Here is a 12,058-nt window from a genome sequence, read left to right as displayed (position 1 = left end):
AATGGATTTGTCATGCTATCATAGCTTAATACCACTAAACTTTAAACCCACCACACTTACTCCTCTGTTCTTTCACACTCAGCAACTCTGTTTGTGATTATAAACTTGGCTTCCCAAAGACTTCTTATAGGCAGAGATATGATTAGGACCATATCAAGTTCGGATCCACTTGATTTTTGCTTTAAATTCATAGGCAGGTATTCTTCTGGTATAGATTATAAATCATTCTCCACACATTAACTCTGTGACACCAAAAATATCAAGCTCAAACCTGCCGTCCTGTTGATGTTATCACGAGAGTGTATCTGCCTGGGAAGCCCACCACCAACCTTTCACCCCCAGGCACACCCTACAAACAAGCAAACACATTTGGCTCAGTGCTATACTGCTTAGGAAAACAGAACCAAGTTTTTCAGTTCTTTGCCAGCAAGAGGGGATTTAAGAAAGAAGACTTCAGATGTCCAATAGTTCTAATAAATGTAACCGAACAAATGAAAATTTCTACTTTGAGATAAGTGTGGACAGCTGCCACCATAGCATGCTTCCCATTATCCTGCTGTTTCTGGAAGGTAGGAAATGTCAGTGAGAAGACTCATCCTCCAGCAAATTATACAGATTGGCACCTGACCTCTTCTACACAACAGCTTCCAAGGAAACCTTCCTTGGTTTCCCACCATGCGTTTCGAGCACAAGGCAAGAGGCAAGTAGCAGCGCATCAAAACTGCTTTCCCAAAAGAGTGATTGTTATTGTTATTATTATTTTAGGTTGGTTTTCCCTGGAGTTCAAAACAGCGTGGGGTGCTCGCCAGTGTGTACGGAGACTGGCAATCATCTCTCCTAACTAAAGGTCTTCACCCAGGATGTTCCCCACAACCTGCCAGCTTCAAGTCCCCCGGGGCTTTGGGCAGCCCGGGCACGCAGACTGGAGGCTCATCCCCACCTGCAGCAGCTGAGAGCACCACGGAGAGGAAGGCAGGGCTGAGGACCTGCTGTGCTCTGGTCCAGCCCGGCTCAGGGGAGCCACATAATTAGTACAAACAGCACTGCAGTGAGACACCTCTCCAGCTCTGTTTATTCTGTACATAAACCTAGCTTCGGTTCCATTAGGTTCAATAAACATTTGTTAAACATCTGTGCCATGTCGGATCACGTCCAAGGCACAAGGGCAATAAGGATGAAGAACACATGAACAGGACCGGCTGTAATGCTCTTTTACAGCTTTATCGTTCCCCAAACACTTTTCACATGGCTCATCTCCATCAACCTTGTGAGATCAAATAGAGCACACACGGGTACTGCATTTCCCCTTCACAACGGGGAAAGCTGAGCGTCCGAAAGACCGAGTCCCTCCCCTAAGATCACATGGTTAATAAATGTAAGTTCTGGCCCCAGAATCAGGGATTCGATTTTTCATTCAATGTTCAATACTCAATTTTTCCACATTGCCTTTTTTTTTCTCTTTTTTCTACACATTGCCATGGCATACAATTTGAGGATGTTTCAGACCCTTTGCATGGGCCAAGCCAGAGATCCTCCTTTCCCTTGCCCATAATTCTCCATGGTGGATGTCGTGGATGAAACGAACCATTATTGTTGTTTAATTCTAAGAGATCATTTTCATCCCTGACCCTTCAAATGATTTCTCTCAAATGATGTTTTTATTTGCATCCAATTCAATTCACTCTGTTGAGCCAGCCACTTGGTCAACGAGAAATGAGTTAAGACCTAAAACTCTGCTTGTATTGGAATTTTTAATGCCCAAAGTACGTATCTTCTGTTGCAAATATTTTGGCTCATGGTGATATCCCATTTGAAATGAAATTATATACCATCTTGTATCCTAGAATTATTCTAACAACACTATAAATTCCTAGAGGAGAGCAACCATATCATGGCTCTGGGAATGTGGCCAGGACTAACAGTATTTGCTGAATGGAATTTAAAATATGGCTAACCCTTCTACGCCCTAATGGAAAGCTTTAGGACTAATGGTTGAGCATGAGATCAGAGTGAGACAGACTTGGAGGGGAGACCTGGTTCTACCAATAATCCTGGGCAAGTTGTATAAACCAACTAAGCCCCGTTGCCCTCATTAGAAAGTGAGGATGTTACCAACCATCTCTTAGGCCCCTATAAGAATTAAATGAGAAACCTCATATACAGTGACAATGAATGTTGGGTCTTATTATCAAGGCCACTTTCGTGGATCTTTCCAGATGTCCTTCTGCCTTCCCTGATGTGAATGTGACATTTCTTTTCACACAAACTGAAAGGTCAAAGTTCCAGAGACAATTACTCATGCAGCATCCACCACAGAGGGCCTGTATTTGCTGAAAATAATTGAATAAGTATTTGCAACAGTTGCTGGTCGTATAATAAAGAGGATTTATTATTCTCTCTCTCAATTTTATTTTGCTCTATTTTGTGGAAATGTTGGCTAGCAGATAATGATTGCTTCAAATCAGACAGTCCTTGAATAATCAGATATCACCTTTACAAAGAAGATAAATTAATTACTCAGGAAATCATTTTTTTTTAAAGGACATAAAAAAGGAGTCTGAACGCTTGAGTTCTCCAAACTGGATTTGTTAAAAATTATCCGTATTTTTCAGAGGGATAAAATCAGCCCCAGTCTTGAGAGATATAACAGCATTTAGGAATTCAATTAGATGATCCCTTCAGGCTAATAATAAGCGAAATGAACATTAGAGCAATCTACCACTTATGACCAAAATCACAAAAGGAACCGTCATGCTAGATGCATGGCTTTAAGACTGAATTTTATAAAGCAAAATTTCATCTGTTTATTTCATTCCTAAGGCTGAGAGCTTCAGAGTATTAAAAAAGAAAAGAAAAAAAAAAAAAAAACCAGGTCTGCTTGTTTCTTTCGTTACATAATTATGACAGTGAGGAAAACCATCCTTTGGCAACCTTCTCAGGTTCCTCACCACAGTGGATTTATTCTTTCAGCAGAAATACATTTACCAGTAAGATCGTAAATGGCATTTTCTGATTCTCTGTCCCCCCCCCCCCCCTTTTTTTTTCCTGTATCTTCCTTTTTTTTTTCTACGAGGACCTAGTAGTTTCAGGGTTAGGGGAAAAAAAGGTTTTAGTTGTTCATTTTATTTTTGATTTTCATTGAAAAGCCAATGGTATGGGGCAGGAAACCACGCTGCCTTCACAAAGGCTGGTCTAAGAAGGGATTGTGGGAGGGAAGGTGTCACAGATGCTGGGAGTTGATCCCAACCAAGGATGCTGAGTTGCAGACCTGGGAACGAGAGGTAAGTGACTCTATGTGCTTCACTCTAGTAAGACTTGGGAGCTACAGGCGCACTTAGCTGTTGCTCTCTCAGCCTGAAGAATCGCATCCAGCACATAGCAGATGCTCAGGAAATAAATGGACGAACAAAGAGACGGGTGTGCCAAGAGGGGACACCGATTACTGTACCTCAAGTCAGGGGAAATCAGAGTTATTTCCTGCTTGAGAAGCCAGAAGGGGGCTTGTTCTCTGACACTACGGTTGTGAATCTTAAGCAGGAATCCCCATAAAGAAGAAACATGGATGCACATGACTTAGTCACGGGTCACTTTAAATGCTAAGTTCTCACTGCGATTTTTTTTTTTTTATCACGAAAGCATTGCAGAAAAATAGAAAATGCAGATAAGAGAAGAAAAATTTTAAAACCACCACTATGATAGGCATCTACTCTTTTAGAGGATCTTCTCTGCCTACATATAATTCATACACATGTGTATTTTCTTTTACAAAAATTGGAGTAGCACTTTTTTGTAATGTTCTGCTATGTACCTAGATACTTCTGTGCCCCCTTACTTGTAAGGACAATAGAGCAGGATACATGATGAGCGCATACTCTTTTATTCACCCACATCCTTATTAATATATTAAGGATGTACCCTTTTTTTTCGTTGAGAAATGATGCTGCCCCACTGTGATCAAATAATAAATTAGAGCTATGTCTCAACCATAGAAAACTTGCCCTAAGTGACTTTTTCCGAAGCAGCAATGAGACTGACATCATCCAGGAGCGAGAGGAGAAGCTTGTGTCTGCCCAGGGCAGTGGTAACTGACCCAGAGGAAGGAACTAACCCTGATCTGCTCTTACCTGTGCTCTAATTGTCTGTCTTCCTGAGGCCTGGGCAACGGCAGACGTATTGTCATTAGAAAATCAGATTCACTTTTTGAAGTTAAAAGGAATTTAAGACATCATTAATTGTCACATCCTTAATTGATTCTTGAGGTTTAGGAAGAGATGAAAGCTTTTTTTTTTTTTTTTTTTTTGCCCAAGGCTGAACTTAGATCTGCTCAGCTCAGAGGACTGCTAGGTTTCCTCACACAGGGCTTAATATTTTTACAAATGAAGATGCTAGGGAAATGGGATTTTAGGCCTCAAGGTTGACAACGGCGGGGACAGATGTCCCGTACCTAAGCTCAAGGGTAACTAAATCAACAGCGCAAGATTTTCAAACGGATGATCTCAAACTTTAGCCAAAAATCCCCATCCAAACTTTGAAAACATTATGCTAAATGAAAGAAGCCAGACACAATAGGCCACATATTGTACAATTCCATGAACCTACATGAAATGTCCAGAATAGGCAAATCCATAGAGACAGAAAGCAAATTAGTGGTTGCTAGGGACTGGGAGGAGGGGAAATAGGAATGAATGCTTAATGGGTACAGGGCTTCTTTGGGGGGGGATAATGAAATTATTCCGGAATTAGATAGTAGTGATGCACAATATTAAACATGGAATTGCATACTTTAAAATGGTCAAAATGATGAATTTTGTTTATGTGAATTCTATTTCAACTAAATTAAAAACAACAAAGATCCTATCCAGTCTATGTCCATAAAGACAAGAGATAGAGGAGTTCTCATTGTGGCTCAGCGATAACAAACCTGACTAGTACCATGAGGATGTGGGTTTGATCCCTGGCCTCACTCAGTGGGTTAAGGATCCTGCATTGCTGTGGCTGTGGCGTAGGCTGGTGGCTGTAGCTCTGATTTGTCCTGGGAACCTCCATATGCCACGGGTGTGGCCCTAAAAAGGCAACAGATAGAAAGAGCAGATGGGTGATTGGGACTTTCTTCAAGAGTTGCCCCACTGTGGGCTCTCCCTGGGGAGGGCATGTGGGTACTTACTTGCATGACCCATCGCCCTCCTTTTCTTCCCTACCCCTCCTCATTTCTAGCCTAGGGAGCTTCCAGAGAACCCAGCCACAAGTTGACACATGCTTCCTAGAGTCCAGAGAGCACAGGGGCTGGAGCTTGAATCTCCACCAGCCAGAGACTTAGTATTGGGTTCGAAATCTAGTTCTACCACAAATCTTGGCCAATTTACAAAAACCAACTGGAGCTGATCAAAAGGCTATTGCAAGGGTGGGGTGCATTTCCAGAGCTAGGGGGCAATGTCATGTGTTTCCTGTGAGCCTAGGGTCCAGTCACACTGCAAAAACCTTACCAAGAGTGTTGCCCCCAGAGTGGGCTTTCAGCAGAAAGCTTCTGTGTGCAACAATCAAGCACCCACAGGGCCAGATGTTCCTGAGCTGTCCCCGAAGAACACCCAATGTGCTCCCAGGTTAAAAAAGGGGGAAGCTGCTTGGGCGTTCCCTCTGTGGTGCAGCAGTCTAAGGATCTGGTATTGCACCAGCTGTGGTGCAGGTCCCAAATGCAGCTCTGATTTGATCCCTGACCCAGGTGCAGTCAAAAACAAGGGGAGAAGCAGCTTATATGAAAAAATGCTCAACATCACAAATGATTAGAGAAATGTAAATCAAAACCATAATGAGGTACCCACCTCGCACAGGCCAGAAAGGCCATCATTAAAAAGTCTACAAATAATAAATGCTGGAGAGGGCATAGAGAAAAGGGTACCCTTCTACACTGTTGGTGGGAATGTAAAATTGGTGCAGCCACTACAGAAAACAGCATGGAGATTTCTCAAACAACTAAATATAGATACAGCAACCCCACTCCTGGGCATATATGTGGACAAAACCATAATTCAAAAAGATCCATGCACCCCAATGTTCATAGCAGCACTATTTAATAGCTGAGACATGGAAACAAAACCTAAATGTCCATCAATGGATGAATGCATAAAGTAGATGTGGCATATATACACAATGGAATATTACTCAGTCATTAAAAAGAATGAAATAATGCCATTTGCAGTAACATAGATGCAAACAGACATTATCATACTAAGTGAAGTCAGAAAAAAAGACAAATACTGTATGATATCACTTATATGTGAAATCTAAAATACAACACAAATGATCTATGAAACAGAAACAGACTCACAGACATAAAGAATACACTTGTGGTTCTCCATGGGGAGGAATGGATTGGGAGTTTGAGATTCACAGATGCAAACTATTATATACAGAATACAGGATGGATAAACAGGTAGGATGGACAAACAGGAGTTCCCTGGTGGCCTAGTGGTTAAGGAGCAAGCATCGTCACTACTGTGGCATGGGTTCAATTCCTGGTCCAGTAACTCCCACATGCTGCAGGGGAGGCCCAAAAAAAAAAAAATTCGAATGGATAAACACAAGGTCCTCCTATATAGCACAGGGAACTATATTCAATATCCTATGATAAGCCATAGTGGAAAAGAATACGAAAAAGAATGTATATGTATATGTATAACTGCATCACTTTGCTGCACTGCAGAAATTAACATAACACTGTAAATCGATCATACCTGAATAAAATATTTTTTTTCAAAAGAGGCAACTTTAGATTGGTGTCCTAATTACACCTGATTATGGAACATGTGCTAGAATCAAATGCGACGCAGAATGTGAAAGTCCCTCATAGCCTATCAAGTGCTATTCAAGTGTTCATTATTAGTAACAACAACTTGAAATCATCAAATTTATGCTATAACAATTTCTTGTCACATGTCTCTAATTCCTTAAGTCTTTGATGGCAAAGTGAGAAATCCTGGAAATCACAAGGCTAGAAGTTCTAAGAGTTCATCTACTCAAATCCCTGCCCCCAGGCAGGAGTTACTTTCGACCCTTGCCAGGCACAAAGGACCATACCTGCCCGAGCACATCAGACTCAGAATCACATCAAATGTCAATCCACTTTGTCTCATCTGTTGCTGCAGTCATTACTGAATGGTCAAAAAAAAAAAAAAAAAAAAAAAAAGGGAAAAAAAAAGTATGCCATGTGGAAAAGACCAGAGAAATATCTATCTGTCCTATTTTAAACTCCTGAGAAGGCAACTCAACCATCTGTCTTGGCAACCCATTCTAGGCTGGAACCACCCTGTCAAAAACATATCTCTTCTGTTTAATCTAAATCCTTCAAACGGAGCCTCAAGCTAATTTTGTCCCATTCCATTTTCAAATAATTTGGAACACAGTTATTTACCAGCTGGGTTATAGGATTATACAATGTCATAGGGTTTGGGTGAGCAGTAGATGAAATGAGGCAAGTCAATGAAATGAGGCAAGTCAAAGTTCAGGTCTGGCGCATAATAATAGCACAATACATATTTATTATTGCCACCCTTATATACACTAGGACTCTTTCAGTCACAAGTGACATCAATACAACTCAAAGTAATTTAAGCAAAGAAAAGAAAGAAAGAAAGAAAGAAAGAAAGAAGAAAGAAAGAAAGAAAGAAAGAGAAAAGAAGGAAGAAAAAAAAAGGGTTAGGGAAGAGAATGTAATAAGAAAGGAAGTGAAATTCTCAACAAAATTTTAGCCAGTCGAATCCAACAACATATAAAAAAGATCATACACCACGACCAGGTGGGATTCATCCCAGGTTCACAAGGATGGTTCAACATACACAAATCAATCAACAACATACACCACATTAACAAAAGAAAAGTCAAAAACCACATGATCATCTCAATAGATGCAGAAAAAGCATCTGACAAAAAAGTATCCATTTTTTTTGGATGTTGTCCATTTATCAACATCCATTCATGATAAAAACTCTTACCAAAGTGGGTGTAGAGGAAACATACCTTAACGTAATAAAAGCCATTTATGACAAACCCACAGCAAATATAATACTCAATGGAGAAAAGCTGAAAGCCTTCCCTCTAAAATCTGGAACAAGACAAGGATGCCCACTCTCTTCACTTTTATTCAACGTAGTATTGGAAGTCCTAGCCACAGCAATCAGACAAACAAAAGAAATAAAATTGGAAGAGAAGAGGTAAAATTGTCACTGCATGAAGATGACATAATACTATATATAGAAAACCCTAAGGACTCCACACAAAATCTACTCGAACTGATCAACAAATTCAGCAAAATAGCAGGACACAAGACTAACATTCAGAAATTGGTTGCATTTCTTTATACCTATAATGAAACGTTAGAAAAGGAATACAAAAATACAATACCTTTTCAAATCGCCCCATGAAAATTAAATACCTGGGAATAAACCTGACCAAGGAGGTGAAAGACTTATATGCTGAGAACTATAGAAAAAACTATAAAACTATAAAACATTAATCAAGGAAATTAAAGAGGATTCAAAGAAATGGAAAGAATGGAACTCCATGCTCCTGGGTTGGAAAAATTAATACTGTACAAAATGGCCATACTACCCAAGCAAACTACAGATTCAATGCAATCCCTGTCAAATCACCCATGACATTTTTCACAGAACTAGAACAACCAATCCAAAAATGTATATGGAACCACAAAAGACCCAGAATTGCCAAAGTAATCCTGAGGAACAGAAATTAAGCAGGAGGCATAACTCTCCCAGTCTTCAGGCAATGTAACAAAGCCACAGTAATCCAGACAATGTGGTACGGGTACCAAGACAGACATACAGACCAGTGGAACAGAATAGAGAACCCAGAAATAAACCCAGACACCTATGGTCAATTAATCTTCAACAACGAAAGCAAGAATACAAAATGGGGAAAAGACAGTCTTTTCAGCAGGTGGTGCTGGGAAAACTGGATGGCCGCATGTAAATCAATGAAACTGGAACATACCCTCACACTATGCACAGAAATAAACTCAAAATGGCTTAAAGACTTAAACATGAGAAAAGACACCAGCAAGACACCACCAAACTCCTGGAAGAGAACATAGGCAAAACATTCTCTGATATCAACCTTACAAAGGTTTTCTCAGGTCAGTTTTCTAAGGCAACAGAAATAAAAGCAAAAATAAACCAATGGGACCTAATCAAACCTAAGTTTTTGCATAGCAAAAGAAACTATAAAAAAACCACAAAAAGACAACTTACAGAATGGGAAAAAATAGTTTCGAATGATGCAACTGACAAGGGCTTAATCTCTAAAATATACGAACAATTTATACAACTCAACAGCAAAAAAAGCCAACAACCCAATGGAAAAATGGTCAAAAGACCTGAATAGACATTTCTCCAAAGAAGATACAGGGATGGCCAACAAGCACATGAAAAAATGCTCCACATCACTGATTATTAGAGAAATGCAAATCAAAACTACTATGAGGTACTACCTCACACCAGTCAGAATGGCCATCATTTATAAGTCTACAAATAACAAATGCTGGAGAAGGTGTGGAGAAAAGGGAACCCTCCTGCACTGTTGGTGGGAATGTAAATTGGAACAACCACTATGGAAGACCGTATGTATGGAGGTACCTCAGAAAACTAAACATAGAACTACCATATGACCCAGCCATCCCACTCTTGGGCATATATTCAGAAAAAAATTTTCCTTGAAAAAGACACATGCACCCATATGTTCATTGCAGCACTATTCACAATAGCCAAGACATTGGAAACAACCTAAATGTCCGCCAACAGATAACTGGATTAAGAAGATGTGGTATATATACACAATGGAATACTACTCAGCCGTAAAAAATAACAAAATAATGCCATTTGCAGCAACATGGATAGAACTAGAGACTCTCATATTAAGTGAAATAAGTCATAAAGAGAAAGACAAATACGATATGATATCACATATCTGGAATCTAATATATGGCACAAATGAACCTTTCTACAGAAAACAAAATCATGGACTTGGAGAACAGACTTGTGGTTGCCAAGGGGGAGGGGGAGGAAGTGGGATAGACTGGGATTTGGGGTTAATAGATGCAAACTATTGCCTTTGGGGTGGATAAGCAATGAGATCCTGCTGTATAGCACTGGAAACTATATCTAGTCACTTAGGATAGAGCATGATAATGTGAGAAAAAAGAATGTACATATGTATGTATGACTGGGTCACCTTGCTGTATAGTAGAAAATTGAAAGAACACTGTAAACCAGCTTATAATGGGAAAAAAATCATTTAAAATAAAGTTTAAAAAAATAAAAATCTGAATCTTAAAAAAAAAGAGTAAAAACAGAATTATGTTGTATTAAAAAAAAAAGAAAGGAAGTGAAATAATGCAGTGGCCTTCAAGCCACTTCAAGTGGTTCCTCTTTCCCTCTCTTCTGTCTTTCAGACAAGCTTTTTGAGGTACAGAGACAGGATGGCAATCAACCGATTCAGGTTGGGTAAGCCTGGAATAGGTTCCCCATTCACCAGTTGATTTATCAAAAACTCATCCAATGACAAGGAAGTGTCTAACAGGATTCTAGAAGCTAACAATAGAGCAGCGTTCAAATCATAACATTTCACCCTTGTGGAACATACCATCTAGTGGAAAGAGTGAATCTGGCAAAATTACCTTCACAAAGTAAGGTCAGAACTTATACCATTATTAAGGTTGATTATTAGCTCTCTATTCACCAAGCCAAGGAAACCCATCCCTTTCAAAACTCTTTTCCTCCCGGCAAATGAGCAGAATCCTCAAAATTAGGTCTTCAAATAGATATATAAATGTGCCTGTGGATTTTGAGTGCATTTTTTTTATGCTGTGTAATCTTTGCATAATGTTGGAATGATGTGCCTGCTGCTCTTATTACAGAAGCTTCTGTTTCCATTTTTGAAAATCACTTTTCTTTTTTGACTATTTTTGTTTTAAATAGAGGTCTTTCTGCCACATGATGGTTTCCTTCGAACGTTAGTTACTTAGTAAATACTACAAATACCTGGTTATTTATTAGTCATTTAAAAGTATTCCTCTGAATACTTTTAAATCTATTTCTCTGTGTTAATCATTCTAACCGCAAAAATAAAGGCCTGGAGACCAAGTTTCTTTTCTTTGAGAACCCAAAAACTTAGAAAACATCAACCTCTGCCTCTCCCCTGGGAACAGTAAGCAATGCTTTCCTGAAGCATTTCAGGCTGTATTTTTACGAGAAACTTCAACTTTTCATGAAACTGAAACTAATCTGAATCAAGCTGTTCTCAACTGAAAAATCTTGATTTACCAGTGCTATTGCAGTCATTCCACAAAGAGCCTGACTGAAGTAACGATGCATTAAATTTGGCACTTTCGCCTAACAGATCTATGCTACAACATGAATCCATTCATGGACAATGCAGGGGCCAACTCTCATTAACTTGCTCAAGTGATGGGGGAAGGAGCGAATGAGTTGTCTTCGTCATTATTCCTATTTTTTTAAAGTAATATTTTACTCAATTGTTTTTCCCAATTTGCTCCTCTTTTCAATGTCTTTCTCCCTCTGCTTTGGTTAGTATCTCTTGTCAAGGCAGTAATATAGCTCTTTTAAGCCGGATATAATGGATAAATGGGCCATTTGGCTCAGTCAAATCCCATCGTTAAAACTGATCTCGGAATTAAACAAAAATGGATTTTTAATCGGGAAGCTCATCAGCTCCACATCCCCCACCTAACTGTGCCCGGCCTTGCCCACCTGGCCTTGCCTCTTTCTTAACCTGCTTCTAGGGAAGGGATGAAGAACCTCCGCGCAGACACCCTCTCTGGGATCAGTCACTGTCCATTGCGAACACGTTAAAAAAAAAAAAAAAAAGTCTGGCTCTGGGTCCCCCCCCACCTTTAAGCTTAATACTCTTATCTTCACCTCGACTCCAACCCTTTTTTCCTGCGCTTCTCCATCGCGAATGGGGCACCTTGAAGCTGCGTCCAGAGTTAGCAAAGGGATAGAACTTTCCCAAGGAGGTACGGAGTGTCCCC

At 39.8% G+C, this 12,058-nt stretch overlaps 1 protein-coding gene across 5 annotated transcripts in view; it reads right to left on the bottom strand.

The window, feature by feature from the left end:
- The window catches only part of PCED1B (PC-esterase domain containing 1B), a 160,480-nt gene that overhangs the window by 138,473 nt on the left and 9,949 nt on the right, over positions 1-12,058 (bottom strand). The window lies entirely within an intron of this gene.

This window comes from Phacochoerus africanus, chromosome 7 (assembly GCF_016906955.1).
Source record: "Phacochoerus africanus isolate WHEZ1 chromosome 7, ROS_Pafr_v1, whole genome shotgun sequence".
Taxonomy (NCBI): Eukaryota; Metazoa; Chordata; class Mammalia; order Artiodactyla; family Suidae; genus Phacochoerus; species Phacochoerus africanus.
This window is presented reverse-complemented; position numbering and strand designations above follow the sequence as displayed.